This window comes from Cibotium barometz, chromosome 59 (assembly GCF_041138505.1).
Source record: "Cibotium barometz isolate CiBa-2024 chromosome 59, ASM4113850v1, whole genome shotgun sequence".
NCBI classification, from domain to species: Eukaryota; Viridiplantae; Streptophyta; class Polypodiopsida; order Cyatheales; family Cibotiaceae; genus Cibotium; species Cibotium barometz.
The window spans coordinates 4,645,409-4,664,607 of NC_141104.1; positions in this window are offsets into that span (position 1 = coordinate 4,645,409).

The following is a 19,199-nucleotide window of genomic DNA, read 5'->3' on the forward strand; positions in this document are numbered from 1 at the left end:
TTCAAATGTGGTTGATATGATTTTAAAATTCTGGTTGAGAACTAATGAATTGATTTGAATTCTAATTGAAAAATGATGATTCCTGAATCTTGGTTGAAATGTAATAAGCTGAACAAAACGACAATGAGGATGAATGGGACGAGTCCTTGTGATGATGATCATAACTGGAATGATGATAATGACTTCAGCAAATCACTATGAGATTAGTGGATTCTGCTGACAAATTGCTACTGTTAACACTTGACCCAGTGGATCAAGTTAAGGGATGACAAAAAAAAATTCCTGTAATTGAAATCCTCATGAAGGACTGTTCAAATGGTGAATATCTTTATCCCATGATTCTGTGAGGAGCTGTGACCAATCTAAAGAACCCTAGAATCAGTTGAAGCTAAAATCGGAATTGAATCATAAATAAAGGGACTTAACAAGAATTTTCGTATTGATAGGAGCATGGATCGAGGTCGTCCTGGTAGAAATGATAACCCCCAACTCAACGAGGAAGAGCTCGACTTGGATGTTCGTAAAACTCTTCATAGATCGTAGCCTTAACCTTTCAAGGGTGAAGGGGAAAACTTAGGTGAGGCTGTGGAAAAGTGGATCGAAGAAATCGAAGAGTACTTCGATGTCACCGATTACAATGAGAAGAGCAAAATGGCTCTTACAAGACTGATGATAGTAGAAACAGCCCCAGTGTGGCATGGAGAAACCACTGCAAGACAAACCGTCTGGATCGGAATACCCAGACATGGAATGATCTCAAAAATTACCTAAGGACAAGGTTCTGTTCTCCCGGCTTTTTGGAAACAAAGATGAATGAATTCTTAGAGTTAACCCAAGGGAGCAGGACTATTGAATTATATCACCAAGTGTTCCCTCTCCTCCCTAAATTCTCACCACCACTGCTGGATGAAGAACAGCTAATGGCCAGGTTCATTCGGGGGCTAAACAAACCTAATATCCTATAGTGAAGAATGCCAAGCTAGTTTCCATGGCTGAAGCAGTGCGGATAGCAAAGGATTTCACCAAGGCCTTTGATGTCAAAGTCCCGCCGAAGCCAATACAATCACCTTTCAAAAGAGTTTTAATTCTAGAAGGCGATTCCAACCTTTCGCCACCTAAAAGATATTAGGGTCAAAAAGACATGCCCAAGACATGGGAAGTTCCAGAATGGAAGAAATGTCCTTTTCCCAAACTCAATCCCCTAGAATTCGACTTTAAAGGTTCCACCCTTGAACAAGGGAGTGAAATGCTATAACTGTCAAAGGATTTGGACATCACAGTATGGATTGGCCAACACCTTTTGGATCAAGGTTTTCAGGAGGATAGGGAAATCAAGGGGATCAAGATTCCAGACTCAAGCTCCTTCCTTCCAGAGTAATCAGGTTTCTTTCTGCCAAAATCAAGAAAATACCAGAGGTAGACCCTCTAACCAACCCGCAGTCTCAATCCAAAGTAATGCAAGACCTCCGCCTCTCAGAATAGGGGAAGGCAAAGAGAGATATTTCCAAATCGGTTGTCCACTTCCAAGGCAGTAACGCTGGAAGTAATTGAAGAAGAAGAAGAAGATAAAAGAGATCATACTCCACCTGCGAGATGAGGACATCTCGCGTTTTTCAAGTGGGAGAGAATGTAAGATTCCTCCCCAACCCCTCAAGATGTCCAATTTCTTCCCCTGTAATCAATCCCCTTTTCAGAATAATAAAAGATCTTATTTCTACTTGTTTTGGCCTAGAGAGAGAAAATATTCTAGAGAGAGGTAACTCAGTTTTTAGATATCTTTGGATGGAAAATATTCTTTCTTATTAAACTAAATTCCCCTGAGCCAGAAATTCAAAAAGAACTTTCCAATGTGCAATTGGAATTAATTGAAAACAGGTAAAAAGGACTAAGTTATCTTGAAGGTCTAGATTTTCTGAAAATTTTGGATAAGGTTCTTGTGGACAAATAAGATTAATCCAAATGTAGGGAGGAGATCAATTGAAAAATAAAAGAAAATCTCCCAAAAATGAGAATACTCACATAAGATGAAGAGTTGACTAAGGACAAGGTTTATTAGTTAAAAAAGAAGAACACCATATTGGGGAATATGGGAATTTCCCACAAGTTTGGGACACGTGGTCAAAAGTTTGGATTAACCATAACTTGAACACTACTAATCCAAAATGAGCACTTTTTCCATTTTTCAAGCACTTTCCAACGATAGGTCATATGATAGGGTTTTGAGAAACTTACAAACATGTTATCCATGTCCCCTTTTTTAAGTATTCAAAAATGGGAATTGGGAAATTCCCAAATTCACTAATATGGTGTTGAAGAGATTTTTAGAGGAAATGATACATTTTTGACACCTCAGTGTGGGGAATTTCCCTTATGAAGGAGGCACCTATTTCACATGTGTGGATGAGTTTTTAACTCACAAATAATGAGATATTTTCATCTCTCCTCTCTCCTATTTCAACTAGATCCAAAAAGTAACCTAAACTGACCTAAAAATGGTCAAAAAGTGACCAAACTGATCTGGAAAATTCTAGAATGAGTTTGCTTGGTTAGAGGCTCACTTTTTTCTATAAATAGAAGCCTCCCCCTTTGTAAAAGCTTAATGATGTTTATGCACTGTTACTCTGCTTTTGTCCTGAGCCATTTAACATTGAATTTCTTGATAATTCAATTGTTTTTTTGGCCTAATCCTCTCCAAGTGAATTTGGTGGCCACTCTTGCTGCAGATAAGAGTAGAACCCTCAATCCCTCAAGCCAAAGGAAAGCTTACAAGCTCCATGTAAGCTTAATTCTTGATTTTAAAAAATGGAGTAGATTAGAGATATTAGAAATCAGGTTGGATTAATTCAAGTCATAAATTGAATGATAAAATTGAGAAATGGCCAGTCATACAAAGGCGGTTATGGCAAAATTTTCTTAAATTTTGTGGAGCTAAAGTTTATCATAAGGTTATTCTAAAAGAGTAATTCCCTCCGTTTGTGCATTCTAAAAGAGTAATTCCCTCCGTTTGTGCATTCTAAAAGCTTTATTTTTATATCAAAAGTTATATTCTCTTGTCCGGATATCCATGGGCGAGGCCTCGAGTGTGGGACCCTGCCCCATGCAAGAAGTGCTACTTCCATTGCTAGCACCCCTGAATTCATTGTGCGGTGGGGACAGGCATCTTACAGGTGGTATTAGAGCAAAATTTGCTAAAGTAGATCAACTAAGAAGCCCAAAAAGTCAAAAATTGATGAAGTATCATTAAAAGGTTGAAATTGTGTAATAAATTCATACAAATTGTTATTCAGATTGAAATCCATAAATTGGTAATTGGGTCTTTTTCAGATGGAAGTACTGCAATTATATGGAATCCCTAATTTGCTTGAGGCCTAGACATGATGGTATTTACCTTATAATTCCAAGGACCGTGACTACTCATATACACCGAGGGTATAACTGCAGCTCTTTACTGGTAGTATATACGAGTAAATCTAAGATCTTGAAATTATAAGCAAAAATACTATCGAGATGATGAATTCGAATGTGGTTGATATGATTTTAAAATTCTGGTTGAGAACTGATGAATTGATTTGGATTCTGATTGAAAGATGATGATTCTTGAATTTTGGTTGAAATGTAATAAGCTGAACAAAACCACAATAAGGATTAATGGGGACGAGTCCCTGTGATGATGTTCTTAACTAGAATGACAATAATGACTTCAGCAAGTCACTAGATTAGTGGATTGTGCTAACAAATTGCTATTGTTAACACTTGACCCAGTGGATCAAGTTAAGAGATGACAAAAACAAAAAATAAAAAATCCTGTATAATTGAAATCCTCATGGAGGATTGTTCAGATGGAAATTTTGGTCTAATGGACCATTATTGAATGAGATGTTCTAAATGAATTGTTATTTGATAATGAGTTCTATATGAATATCTTTATCCCATGATTTTGTGAGGAACTAACCAATCTAAAGAACCTCGCACCAGAAAGCTATCGGAAATTCTGGACATGCAATCACCTGCCTCTAGTAGCTGTCCCTCCAATAGCCTTCGAAACACTGACGCTAACGGGGGCACCACCAGCCACCGGCTGGAACACTTCTCACACAATTCATAACACCACCCACACCAAAAAGACAGCACAAAACGGGGGCACCATAATCAAAGTAAACACCCAACACAAACACATACACTTCCACCGTGTAAACATACACAGTACAACCAACACCATAAAACTTTGGGAAATCCAGTCCCATCTTCACGCCACTTCAAACAAACTCAATAACTACACCAAAAAAAAATACTTTAGCTTGGATTTACTGCCAAGGGAATTCAACCACAGCCTCACTACCTCTGGAATTACAACCTTGCGTCTGACAACCAAGCCTCTTCAACCACAAACACATCAACACTTTGACCCTTCATTGCCAAGGATACATCACATCTTCAATTGGCACATGATCCACTGCATCTGCCCACAGTCGGCTTTTTCTCATCTCTGCACTGCACTCTCTCTATCCCCTCTTCTGTAGTTGGCGGAGTCTTCCTCTCTCCCTTTGCTGCAGTTGGAGTCACCAGCCACCGTAGAGTCTCACCAGTCGTCGTAGGCGACTCCCACCTGTCTCCAGCCCACAAATTGGCACCTCTACTACAGTCAGCAAAAGCCTCTCCCTCTACCTTCGCTAACCCACAGCCCTCGACTCTCTGCTTTCAAAGGCGGCCACCTCACGTTAGTACCATCTGCCCCACCGCCTACAATCCCTTCCGCTATCTCTACCCCAGTCGGCGTCTTCTTTCCACCTCTGCTTCTACCTGCGTGCTACCAGCCAGGGTCCCTATTGCACTTGACGAAGTTGCTGTCCTAGTAGCGAGGACCTTGAAGTCCACTTTTTGCCGACTCTGTTGGCGTCTCCCAGTTGCCCCGCCAGCAACACTTCATCAGCACCTCCTAGGCGATTTCCCCAGCCCATCGCCAGCCTCTGTCTCTGCCAGCAGTTGCGCCTACAGCCAGCCTCTTGTTGGATCCCTCTCCTCCTTCGCTTGCGTCAGTCTCACTGCCGGTTACCCAAAACCAGAGCCCGTCGACGTTGCCCACCTGTCATCGCCTGCACTGCATTTGGCCACCTTCACACACTCTTCTGGTCATCACGGCAACTCCCCTCTACAGCGCCAGCCCCTCCTGTCTGCTACCCTTGGCGTGCTCAGAGGGCCCACTCGTTCGGTGCTGTCCGCCCTGTAGTTGAACCGACTTCTTCACTAACCGGCCCACACTCCACGCCTCTCTGCCTCTATAAGTGGCCACCACATGTCGGCACCTTATATTTGGAAATCACGTGCTCGCCATGTTGCTGCAGCCGATTTCCTTGGTTACCTTTTTTATAAAATCACATAGTATTAATTAAGGCCCTTGTGTATTAAGGTCTCTTTTGGTCCATGCACACCTTACCACCTTCTCCATCCATTTCACACCATATTCAAGGCAACATTGGCCCCCTTCAATATTTAATTGCCTCCCATGCTTCCACACACCTTTGAATACAATCTACCAGTGCCCACTCCATTTCAGGGACATGCACCCATACAGAGCAACCGAACGGCTGATACCACATCTAGCGGACCACACTTCGGACAACCTGTACAAACCTACTACCAAACCATCCACTCTGTACATCTGCCAGGGCATTCCAGGGTAAAGCTTTATCACATGCCATACATTCCATATATACACAAGCCCAAAACACCTTTCAGAATTTCGCCTAACAGAACTCAAAGAGGGAGACGACATTGGAGCCTTCATCTCTCGCTTGAAGGGCCTTCACTTGCGTCAGTCTCACTGTCGGTTACCCAAAACCAGAGCCCGTCGATGTTGCCCACCTGTCATCACCTGCACTGCATCCGGCCACCTTCACACACTCTTCTGGTCACGGCAGCTCCCCTCTACAGCGCCAGCCCCTCCTGTCTACTACCCTTGGCGTGCTCAGAGGTCCCACTCGTTCGGTGCTGTCCGCCCTGTAGTTGAACCGACTTCTTCACTAGCCGGCCCACACTCCACGCCTCTCTGCCTCTAGAAGTGGCCACTACATGTCGGGACCTTATATTTGGAAATCACGTGCTCGCCATGTTGCTGCAGCCGATTTCCTTGGTCACCTTTTTTATAAAATCACATAGTATTAATTAAGGCCCTTGTGTATTAAGGTCTCTTTTGCTCCATGCACACCTTACCACCTTCTCCGTCCATTTCACACCATATTCAAGGCAACATTGGCCCCCTTCAATATTTAATTGCCTCCCATGCTTCCACACACCTTTGAATACAATCTACCAGTGCCCACTCCATTTCAGGGACATGCACCCATACAGAGCAACCGAACGGCTGATACCACATATAGCGGACCACACTTCGGACAACCTGTACAAACCTACTACCAAACCATCCACTCTGTACATCTGCCAAGGCATTCCAGGGTAAAGCTTTATCACATGCCATACATTCCATATATACACAAGCCCAAAACACCTTTCAGAATTTTGCCTAACAGAACTCAAAGAGGGAGACGACATTGGAGCCTTCATCTCTCGCTTGAAGGGCCTTATGGCTCAACTTGCATCAGTGAATGCGAGAATGGATGAAGATGATGCACTCGCTGTTTTGCTAAAAGCAATCAAGAAGGTGTACCCCACCTTAATCACCACCCTCCTGAAGAACATACCTAATCCCACCCTTGAAGGAGTCGTTCAATCTTGTCTTGAAGAAGAAAAGAGGCCAAAGGGAGGAGCTGAATCTTCAAATGCAATAACTTCATCGAATATCGAACAAGCTTTGTCACATCAAGTGATCAAAGTAAGATGTGTCCATTGCAAAACGGTGGGTCATTTGGCAAATAATTGCTGGATCAAATATCCCAACAAAATGAAATGTAACAAGTGTAAACAAATGGGACATATCACTTCTAAATGTCCTAACAAAGAGTCAGAGGCTAACTTTGCATTAGCCTCTAACTCCACTGAGAAATTGTTTTAAATCTCAATGTAACCACACCTATATTCCTAACCTTGGATGCCTAATGTTATAAAGGCAACCTATGATAAAAACAAAAAGAAATTCAACCAAAAAAAAGGTACGTGTGTAAAAGAATCTATGTTAAAGTGACGGAAACTATCTTATGTATATATATTAAAGTGAGTGAAATATATATTAAAGTGAGGAACCTATCCTAAAAGTAAGGAACCGTTAAAGGAGGTAAGAGAGAGAGAGAGAGAGAGAGAGAGAGAGAGAGAGAGAGAGAAAATATCTCAAGGTGCTTTGCAAGGAAAAAGCTCTTTTCCTTTTGGTACTTGCAAAAAGAGCTATTTTCCTTTGTGGGTACTGGCAAAGCAAGCTGTTTTCCAAAGTGGGTGTAAAAAGCTTGTGGGTACTTTCGAAAGGAGCTACCACCTATTCCAATTTTCTTTCATAGTTGGTATTGAGGGGGGGTATTAAGAGACTAAGGTTTTGTCAAAGGGGAGGAGAAGGGTGTGTGTGTGAATGGACTTATGGTCCACTAGCTCACCTATTTAAGTGGAGCTAGAAGGCATTTTGTGTGGAGCAAGAAGCCTAGTTGTATTTTGAGCAGCTTAATAAGCAAGATATTTTCTTGTATTTTGTGAGTCTCTCTCCTCCACATAATGATCTAGCATGAGCACCACGAAATTCTACACCCTCTCCCCCTGTCACTCGTGACCCCCCTCCCCCTTTTCTCTTTGTAACCAACTAGCCCAACCCCCCTTATCTCCCTCTCACACCTCCCTCTATCCCTCTCCTTCACCACCCCCTCCCCCCTCTATCCCTCTCCTTCGCCACCCCCTCCTCCCTCTCTTGCAACCCCCTCCACCTCCTCTCCCCCTCTCTCTTGTGACCCGGCCATCCCCTCTTCCCCTAGTCTCCTACACACCCCACCAACCCCCCTTCGTCTCTCCCCTGTGCTCCCCAACACCCCCCCTCTCCCTCTCTTGCAACCCCCCCTCCCCCCACTCTTGTTGCGACCCGGACACCCCCTCTCTGCTGTAAACCCCAACACCCCCTCTCTCTCCCTCTCCTTCACCAACCCCCGTGTCCCCTCTCTTGCGACTCCACCACCCCCTCTCCCCCCACTCTCCTGACCACCCTACCACCCCCCTCTCCATCTCTCCCCTATGCACCCCAACACCCTCCTCTCTCCCTCTCCCTCTCCTTCGCCACACACGCTCTCCCCCCTCTCTCCTACGCACCCCCACCACCTCTTCCCCCTCTCTCTTGTGACCAACAAACCTGGAAAAAAACAAACACAAAACAAAATCTCTCTCTCTCTCTCTCTCTCTCTCTCTCTCTCTCTCACACACACACACACACACACACACACACATGTCCACCCCCCTCTTTTTCTCGCACCCGACCCCCCTTTTTACCCCCCCTCTCTCTCTCTCACTCCACCCTTGCAGCCGGTCCGGCCTCGCAGCCACCATGGAGGAGCGCCCTATTCATGCCACACCACCACCACTTTGGAAACGAGCAATAGTAGTTGGGCCCACACCCGTGGGTTGACTTCCACCTTGTGGAAGTGTCTCTCCTCTCTCTCTCTCTCTCTCTCTCTCTCTCTCACTTTCTCACCCCACCCTTGCACCCTGTCCATGCCTACAAACCACCATGGAGGAGCGCCCTATTCATGCCACACCACCACTTTGGCAACTAGCAGTAGTATCGGACTATTTAAACTCAAAGATGAATTTTAGATAAATGTATTTTATCTATGAGAAATATTTAAATTTCATAAGAGGAATTCCTATGACATTTGGAATTCCATCATTGAGATGGGAAAAGAGAAATCCCTAGCATATTGAAATTAATGAGTATTGTATAGATGAATCTTAGATAAATTTATTTTATCTATGAGAAATATTTAAATGTTAAAAGCAGAATTCCTATGATTATTGGAATTCCTAGCATATTGAATTAATGGGTATTTTATTTTAGATGAAATTACTTTATGAGAAATATTTGATGATAAAAGAGGATTACCCATGACACTGGAATGTAATTAATTAAATGTAAAAAGGGGAATTCCCATGGTATTTGAGATCCAAGAAATTAAATGAGAAGAAGGGAAATTTTTAGTGCAATTCAATTTATGATTATTTATCACAAAAGTGGAAATATGGGTAGAATTGCTTTCTGTAAATCCCATGAATCCTTTTATTCAAAAGATGAATATTGAATATAATTCATTTGAGAAATTGAGAATGAATATGGAAATAGTCGTCGAGAAAAAGAACCTTTAATTAGGCCAAGGAATTGGCAAAAATTTAGAAAAAGTCCCATTATTGGGATCAACCTAGAAAAAGCTATTAAATGGGATTAGCATGTGAATGGATGAGATAAGGTGAAAACAAGATGTGATAGAATGTGATAAGAGGTGTATGGGATGCGATAAGATGTGATAAGATGCGATAGAACGAAAATGGATGTGATAAGATGTGGATGGGATGTGATAGAATGTGATAAGAGGTGTATGGGATGTGATAGGATGTGATAAGATGTAAACGAGATGCGATAGAATGAAAATGGATATGGTAAGAGGTGTATGAGATGTGATAGAATGTGATAGGATGTGATAAGATGAAAATAGGATGTGATAAGATGTGTATGTGAAGAATGGATGTGGATGTGTATGTGGAAGAATGGATGTGGATGTGTATGTGAAAGAATGGATGTGAATGTGTATGTGGAAGAATGCATGTGGATGTGTATGTGGAAGAATGGATGTGGATGTGTATGTAGAAGAATGGATGTGAATGTGTATGTGGAAGAATGCATGTGGATGTGTACGTGGAAGAATGGATGTGGATGTGTATGTGGAAGATTGGATGTGGGTGTGTATGTGAAAGGATGTGATGTCGATGTGAGTGAATGAATGAGATGTGATGTGAATATGGGTTGATGTGAGTGAATGAATGTGATGTGATGTGAATATGGGTTGATGCGAGTGAATGAGATGAGATGTGAATATGGGTTGATGCGAGTGGATGAGATGTGATGAGAATAAATGAGGAAAGATGTGATGAGATGGAAAATGATGTGATTGGATGAGAATGGGTATACATACGAATTGGATATCGATTAAGTAATGTGGACAGATGTGGAACAATGTGAAAGACGAGAATTCATGATAGAAAATTTATTTATGACCTGTTTTTAAATGACTGTTTTATGTCAAAAATGCTAGGGAAGCATTTTTGACTGTCTTGTGAGAATGAGGTCGTGGTGACCTAACTGATAAAGTTGCAACAGCTGACGAAGAGTCAATGGAGGACGTCTCACGTAGCAAGGTCGGCCAAGGTCTTGACTAGCCTTGGTTCTGGATTTAAATGGTGAGCTTCTAGTATGGTGGATGAGGGACCAAGGAAGCGGCCTATAAGTGAAGCACTAGGTCACCTGCAAAGAATCCTAGAGGGTGCTAACCATACAGTGCTCGGGCTCTTGGTAGCCAAAGATACCCACACGTGCGTCGTGGAAGATATTGGATCAAGGAGTAAGAGTTGTTTTCTGAAACTACGCATGGATCTAGTTGATTGACCTTGCTGGTCCTCAACACGGATGAGTCCATGGCTCTTTTATATGGATCTATTGGTGATCTTGCTGATCTTCAATGGGGATTCCATCTTGATTTTTTATAAGTGAATATATTGTCAGGTACTATGAGCTAGAAACTATCGAAAAGGCCCCTGAGGGATAGGTGGTGAGCGTTTTGGTTGCCAATGATGCCATAGATACAGCGATGAAGGAATGATTGGAAATAAGGATTCAACCAGAGATTTTGAGGATTATGATCAGTGACACTATGGTTTCATTAAATGATTGTTTTAAAGATAGTTGAATCTGTGAAAAAGGTAATTTCATATTGGGTGTGTAAGTGGTGTGACTGGCGTTAAATTTGCATGAATATCCGACTAGGGGGCCTGGGAACTTTTTCCCTGGTACCTAAGACAAAACCTAACCAAATTCCTAATTGGATCCCATCACTACAGTGGTGGGTGGTTGGCTAACCTATGGGACTGGATGGGGTTAGGCTGGATTGATGGATCTGTAAAATGATACTCAATTCTATTATAGTATGATAGATGAAGTAAATCTAGGATAGTAATTGTTCTATGGAAAAAGAATCAACAGCTGTGCCTCTCGATGGGGAAAAAAGCGTTGGTTTCTAAAGTGCAAGTTTCTTCCTTAATCTGACCAATTGACTCACAGGTTCTGTCGAATCATTTTGGTCAGTAATGACCCTAAATACATTAGAGTACAGATATCCTAGTGGAATCGCCTGTGCTTTCCGGTAGGGGGAAGTTTTTTTGGGTTTGACAAGGGATTAGTCTCTTGATCGGATATCCGTGGGCGAGGCCCCGAGTGAAGGATCCTGGCCCACGCAAGAAGTGCTACTTTCGCTGCTAGCACCCCCCCGAATCCATTGTGCGGAGGGAGCAGGGACCTTTCAGCTGGTATCAGAGCGAATTGGCTAAAGTGGATCAATTGAGAGCGAATTGGCTAAAGTGGATCAATTGAAAAGCCAAAAATGTCAAGAATTTGTGAAGTAACAGTAAAAGGTTATAACTGTGTAATAAAACTCATACAAATTAATATTCAGAATGAAGATTCATAAAATCGAAAGTGGGTCTTCAGATGAAGTACCACAATCGTATGGAAATCCCTAACTTGCTTGAGGCCTAGTTCATGATGGTATTTACCTTATAATTCCAAGGACCGTGACTACTCGTATATACCGAGGGTTTAACTGCAGCTCTTTACTGGCAGTATATACGAGTAAATCTAAGACCTTGAAATTATAAGCAAAAATGCTATCCAGATGATGAATTCGAATGCTGGTTGATATGATTTTAGAATTCTGGATGAGAACTGATGAGTTGATTTGGATTCTGATTGAAAAATGATGATTCCTAAATTTTGGTTAAAATGTAATAAGCTGAGCAAAGCCACAATGAGGATGAATGGGACGAGTCCCTATGATGATCTTCGTTAACTAGAATAACGATAATGACTTCAGCAAATCACTATGAGATTAGTGGATTGTGCTGATGAGACAGATTGCTACTATTAACAGTGGACCTAGTGGATCCAGTTAAGGGATGAGAAATTAAAAACATGCATAACTAAAACCTCCATGGAGGAATGTTGAGATGGAATTTTCGATCTGATGGACCATTATTGTGTTAAGAATATGAATGATATGTTTTGAATGAATTGTTATCTAATAATGAGTTCTATATAAGGGATCTTTATCCCATAATTGTGTGGAGAGCTGACCAATCTAAAGAACCCCAGAATCAGTTGGATCTAAAGTCGGATTTGAGTTGTAAATAACATAACAAGAATTTTCGTATTGATAGGATCATGGATGGAGGTCGTCATGGTAGGAATGATAACCCCCAACTTAATGAGGAAGAGCTCGACTTGGATGCTCGTAAAACTCTTCATAGATCGCAGCCTGGACCTTTCAAGGGTGAAGAGGAAAACTTGGGCGAGTCTGTGGAGAAGTGGATCGAAGTAATGGAAGAGTACTTTGATGTCCCCGGGTACAATGAGAAGAGCAAAATGGCTCTTGCAAGGCTAAAGATAGTAGAAATAGCCAGAGTAGCAAGGAGAAACCACTGCGAGACAAACCGTGTGGATCGAAACACTCAGTCATGGAATGATCTGAAAATTTAGTGAAGGAAGAGATTCTGTCCTCCCGGCTTTTTGGAAACAAAGATGAACGAATTCTTAGAGTTAACCCAGGGGAGCATAACTATTGAAGTATATCACCAAGCGTTCGCTCTCCTCCTCAAATACTCGCCACCGCTGGATGAAGAACAGCTGATGGTGGCCAGGTTTATTTGGGGACTAAATGAACCTTTGAATATCCTAGTGAAGAATGCCAAGCCAGTTTCCATGGCCGAAGTAGTGCGGATAACAAACGATTTTTCCAAGGCCTTTGATGTCAAGGTTCGCCGAAGCCAGCACTATCACCTTTCAAAAGGCTTTTAGCTCCAGAAGGTGATTCCAACCTTCCACCATCTAAGAGATATAAGGGTCAAGCCCAGGATATAGAAAGTTCTAGAATGGAAGAAATGTCCTTTTCTTGGAACTCAATCCCTTGGATTTCAACTTCAAAAGTTCCACCCTTGAACAAGGAAGTGAAATGCTATAACTATCAAGGATTTGGACATCGTAGTATGGATTGCCCAACTCCTTTTGGAACAAGGTTTTCAGGGTGGGAAAATCAGGGATCAAGATTCCAAACTCCAGCTCCTTCCTTCCAGAATAATCAGGTTTCTTTCTGCCAAAATCAGAGAAATCCTAGAGGTAGCCCCTCTAACCAACCCGCAGTTTCAATCCAAAGTAATGCAAGACCTGCACCTCAGAATAGGGGAAGTCAAAGAGAGATGTTCCCTAATCGGCCATCCACTTCCAAGGCAGTAACACTGGAAGTGATTGAAGAAGAAGAAGAAGAAGTTGAAAGAGATCATACTTCACCTACGAGATGAGGACATCTCGCGTTTTTTAAGTGGGGTAGGATGTAAGATTCCTCCCTCCAGCTTTTGAGGTGTACAGGTGTAAGAACCTCCCCTTCTGATCTTGTAATTATTTCCTTCTTTGAAATAAAAGAAAGATTCTCTTTTACCCTGTTTTGACCTAGAGAGAGAAAATGTCTAGAGGTAATCCAAAAATTGAGATATATTTTGATCTAGAGAGAGGTAATCTAAAATTGAGATATTTTTGGATATAAAAATCCTTCAAGTGTCTAAAATGGTTTTCCCTGAAACAAAAATTCAAAAAGAACTTTCCAATGTGCAATTGGAATTAATTGAAAATAGGTAAAAAGGACCTTAGCCTAAGGGTCCAGATTTTCAGAATTTTTTGAATTATGCTCCAATTAAGGTTCCTATGGACGGATAGCATCAATCCAAGCGTGGGGAGGAGATAAATCCAATTTATAAAAGAAAAACCCCCAAAAATGAGTGAATGCTTACATAAGATGAAGAGTTGACTAAGGACAAGGTTTATTAGTAAATGAGTATCACTAAACAAAATGAGATATTTTGGGTGTAATGATTCAATTTTGACACCTTGGTAAGGAGAAGGGGGCTCTTCAAGGAGGCACCTATTTCACATGTGTGGTGGAGTTTTAAACTCAAAAATATTATGATATTTTTATCTCTCCTCTCTCCTAGATCAAACCAATTCAAAAGGGAGACAAACTAGGTCCAAATCTTGTCCAAATTTAGCCAAACTGAACCTATAAAATTTTAGAAACTAGTTGGACTTGGTTAGAGGCTTCCCTCACCTATAAATAGATCCTTAGCCCTTTGTAAAAAAATATGAGAACTATACCATGCCAGTATTATATTGAATAATGATATTTTTTATTATCCTCTAAAAATCCTCTACAAATTGAGGAGATTGGAGCTTTTCTCTCTCTTCAATCTTCCTTGGAGACTTCATCAACATACCAAACCAATTGATTGGTTGGGGCCCTCTACATTGATCAAAGAATCAAGCAATCTAGGGAGGGAAAATGTGGTTTATGGTCTTTTTTCTTTAATCTCCAAATGTTTCTCTCTTCTCAACCCCTCTCAAGCTTGAGAAGCATTCAATTGAATGGCTTTTTAATACAATTGAAGTTATTTAATGAATTGTGGTGATAAAACACATAAATTTTCATTTATGCTTAATTTTTTTTTTTTAAAAGCATGTCTCTCTCTCCCCCAAAGAATGGTAATTCCTATGACCTATTCTATATTCAAATGAAGCTTCTCATGAAGCAATTCTCTAATCTAAAAGTAATTTCTATGCTTGTCAAGTTAGAGGCCAAATAAGTGGCTTTTTAATGCTTTTATGCTATTTGATTTATGGACAAATTAAGAATCAAGTCCATAATTGGATATTGATCCAATTAATGGTTATTGTAATCATAAAGATATTACTATTAACACATAAATCATTTTCATTCATAATATGAAAAGAGGACTTCCTACCATATTCTAGGATTAAACATCCTAGATTAATTGAATGATTCTCATTATAATCATGGAAAAATTTATTTTTTATGTTTATGCATAAATAGTTAATTAGAAAAAAGAGAAATTTCCAGTAATCCATTTTTATGTTAAAAGAGTAATCCCTCCATGACAATGGAAATCCATGTATTCAAATGAAGTAAGAGAAAACTTGGGATGCTAAAATAATGTATATTTTATTTCAAAATTAAAGAAAGATTTTAGTTAAATTTATCTTTTTGCATAGATAAATAAAAATGTAAAAAGAGAAATTCCTATGACATTTTGAATTCCATCATGGAGATGGGAAAATAGAAATCCCTAGCATATTGGGAGGAATTCCTATGACATTTGGAATTCCATCATCGAGATGGGAAAAGAGAAATCCCTAGCATATTGGAATTAATGAGTATTGTATTTATATTCAAAGATGAAATTTAGATAAATTTATTTATCTATGAGAAATATTTAAATGTTAAAAGAGGAATTCCTATGATATTTAGAATTCCATCATTTAGATGGGCAAAGAGAAATTCCTAGCATATTGAATTAATGGGTATTTTATTTTAGATGAAATTAACTTATGAGAAATATTTGATGATAAAAGAGGAATACCCATGACATTGAAATGCAATTAATTAAATGTAAAAAGAGGAACTCCCATGGTATTTGAGATCCAAGAAATTAAATGAGAAGAAGGGGAATTTTTAGTATAATTCAATTTATGATTATTTATCAAAAGTAAAAATATGGGTAGAATTGATTTCTGTAAATCCCATGAATCCTTTTATTCAAAAGAGGAATATTGAATATAATTCATTTGAGAAATTGAGAATGAATATGGAAATAGTCGTCGAGAAAAAGAACCTTTAATTAGGCCAAGAAATTGGTAAAAATTTAGAAAAAGTCCCATTATCGGATGAACCTAGAAAAAGCTATTTAATGGGAATAACATGTGAATGGAGGAGATAAGGTGAAAATAGGATGCGATAAGATGTGTATGGGATGTGATAGGATGTGATAAGATGTAAACAGGATGCGATAGAATGAAAATGGATGTGTGATAAGATGTGTATGGGATGTGATAGAATGTGATAAGAGGTGTATGGGATGTGATAGGATGTGATAAGATGTAAACGGGATGCGATAGAATGAAAATGGATGTGATAAGATGCGTATGGGATGTGATAGAATGTGATAAGAGGTGTATGGTATGTGTGATAAGATGTAAACGGGATGCGATAGAATATAAATTAAAGTGATAAAAGGTGTATGGGATGTGATAGAATGTGATAAGATGTGATGAGATGAAAATAGGATGTGATAAGATGAAAATAGGATGTGATAAGATGTGTACGTGGAAGAATGGATGTGGATGTGTATGTGGAATAATGGATGTGGATGTGTATGTGGAAGAATGCATGTGAATGTGTATGTGGAAGAATGGATGTGGATGTGTATGTGGAAGAATGGATATGGATGTGTATGTGAAAGAATGCATGTGGATGTGTATGTGGAAGAATGGATGTGAATGTTTATGTTGAAGAATGCATGTGGATGTGTATGTGGAAGAATATGGATGTGGATGTGTATGTGAAAGGATGTGATGTCGATGTGAGTGAATGAATGAGATGTGATGTGATGTGAATATGGGTTGATGCGAGTGGATGAGATGTGATGAGAATAAATGAGGAAAGATGTGATGAGATGGAAAATGATGTGACCAGATGAGAATGGGTATACATATGAATTGGATATCGATTAAGTAATGTGGACGGATGTGGAACAATGTGAAAGACGAGAGTTCATTATAGGAACTGTATTTATGACCTATTTTTAAATGATTGTTTTATGTCAAAAATGCTGGGGAAGCATTTTTGACCGTCTTGTGAATGAGGTCGTGGTGGTGACCTAATTGATAAAGTTGCAACAGCTGATGGAGAGTCAATGGAGGACGTCTTGCATAGGAAGGTCGGCCGAGGTCTTGACCAACCTCGGTTTGATTTAAATGGTGAGCTTCTGATATGGTGGATGAGGGACCAAGGAAGCGGCCTATGAGTGAAGCGCTAGGTCACCTGTGAAGGATCCTAGAGGGTGCTGACCATACGGTGCTCGGGCTCTAGGTGGCCGAAGCAAACCTTGCTCAATCATCTGGCAACTGAAACCAGATTCTTTGTTATGTTCGGAACATTAAGTATATCTGCAAGGTACTTCACTTTGCCATCCTGCATAGACAATGGCACATCTCCAACATGGGCAACTGGATGAGCAGTGTCATCCCCTGTTTCCACAAAACCTGATCTTTCAAGGTTTTTCATCTCCTTGAGCCACTCCCCTCCATGACTTGTCATGTGGTTCGAAGCACCTGAATCAATGTACCATACATCATCTTTATGTGCTGCTTCAACATTTTCAGACATGGCATTAACGACATGCTGCATAACAAACAACCTTTCATTATCCTCATTATTTCTGCTCAAGGATGCATAGTTGTTTTGCTGCAATTTCCCATTTTGCATGTCAGCTTGCTTCTTAGAACAATCGGCCTGCACATGTCTAGGTTTACCACAGTAAAAGCATCCACGTGTATCATTATACTGCCTTTGCCAATTTCCACAACCTCTTTGACTCCCCTTACCTCTGAGTTGGCCTCTTCCACCTGCGTGTTGTTGTTGTTGTGAATTCTGGGACTGTTGTTGTTGTTGCTACTGCTGGCCATAATTTTGATTACTTGTTTGGCCACCTCCTTGGCCGCTTCCACGGCCTCCTCTACCTCGTCCTCTTCTTGAACTTGTGTAGAAGGCCTGTTGCTTTGAATTGTTTTTGTTTTGTGAAGACTGTTGGTCTTCACCCAAGCTCTTCTCTTCTATAATCGACATAGACACCAAATTTGTGAAATTGGGAATGTTTTCCCGAGTCTGAATGGACGTCTTGAACACCTTGTATTGTGGCCCGAGACCACATAGACAGACTTCCACCTTATCATCATCATCTATTGAAACGCCAATAGATGCAAGGGTTTCCACAATACCCTTGATCTTCAATGCATAGTTATTCACAGACATACTCTTTTTCTCCACAGTATGAAGTTCATTCTTCAACTGTATCTTTCATGCCTTGGTACTCATTTCATGGAGTTTTACCACCAAGGTGTCCCACGCCTCCTTGAAGGACTTGGCATCCTGTATGTTCTCAATCATGGTGTCCTGTATACTCATAGAGAAACCAATACATAACTTTTCTAGCTCCTTGTTTCCAATCCTTGAACTCTTTCACATGTACAACTATCGGATTGATCTCCGGTATCTTCGGTGCCTCTTCATACTCACCTTCTATGTAGTCCCAGTAACCCTTTCCCACCATCAGGAAATTTGTCAACCTGAACCTCCAAGCATGGAAGTTCTTATCAAGCTTCTCAGCAACAATCTAGTTTATGCCATCATTTGACATCTTGCCAGACAAACATATTTACCAGAAACAACACTCTGGTTTGTCATGCACAAACTACTATATTTTCTACAACGGTACTCTACTACACTCAAATGTCACAACCAGTGACCTCAATGTGCATACATACACCCAATGGCAACTGTTGACCTCCTTGCAGCACACACAATGTCTGCACAACCAATCTGTCTTACTGCAGTTCTTAAAACAGAGTTCTCTGCATAGAATCGATGACCGCAATGCTCGAAATCGCTTGCTTTCTGAAAAACGGAGGTCCTAATGCGTCTGAATCGCATTTTCGACCAATAAAAATTAGTCCAATAAGATAATATAGTTGCCCTATAGCTTCACTCCTGCAAAAAGAAAGCTCCTCAATCATCAGAGATCGTGTCGGTGCCTTCCGTAGAGCTCCCGACAAGGGTGTAGTCTCGCCAACACAAATAGGGAAGAGTAGATGAAGCTCTTACCCTCGTACCGCTTCCTGTGCTTCTCTTGCTTGCAGCTCAACCCTTAGCATGAACCAAGCTCTAATACCATGAAAAGATGCAGGGGAAAAGAGAGCTTGAGCTCTTGCAAGCACACACACACTCACAAAACTCTAAAAGAGAACACACAATGTGAGAGGCTGAAAATCTTCTTCTTCTTCACACAACACTCCACATACCATATACAAAGATAAGATTACACACAATATGAAAAGGTAC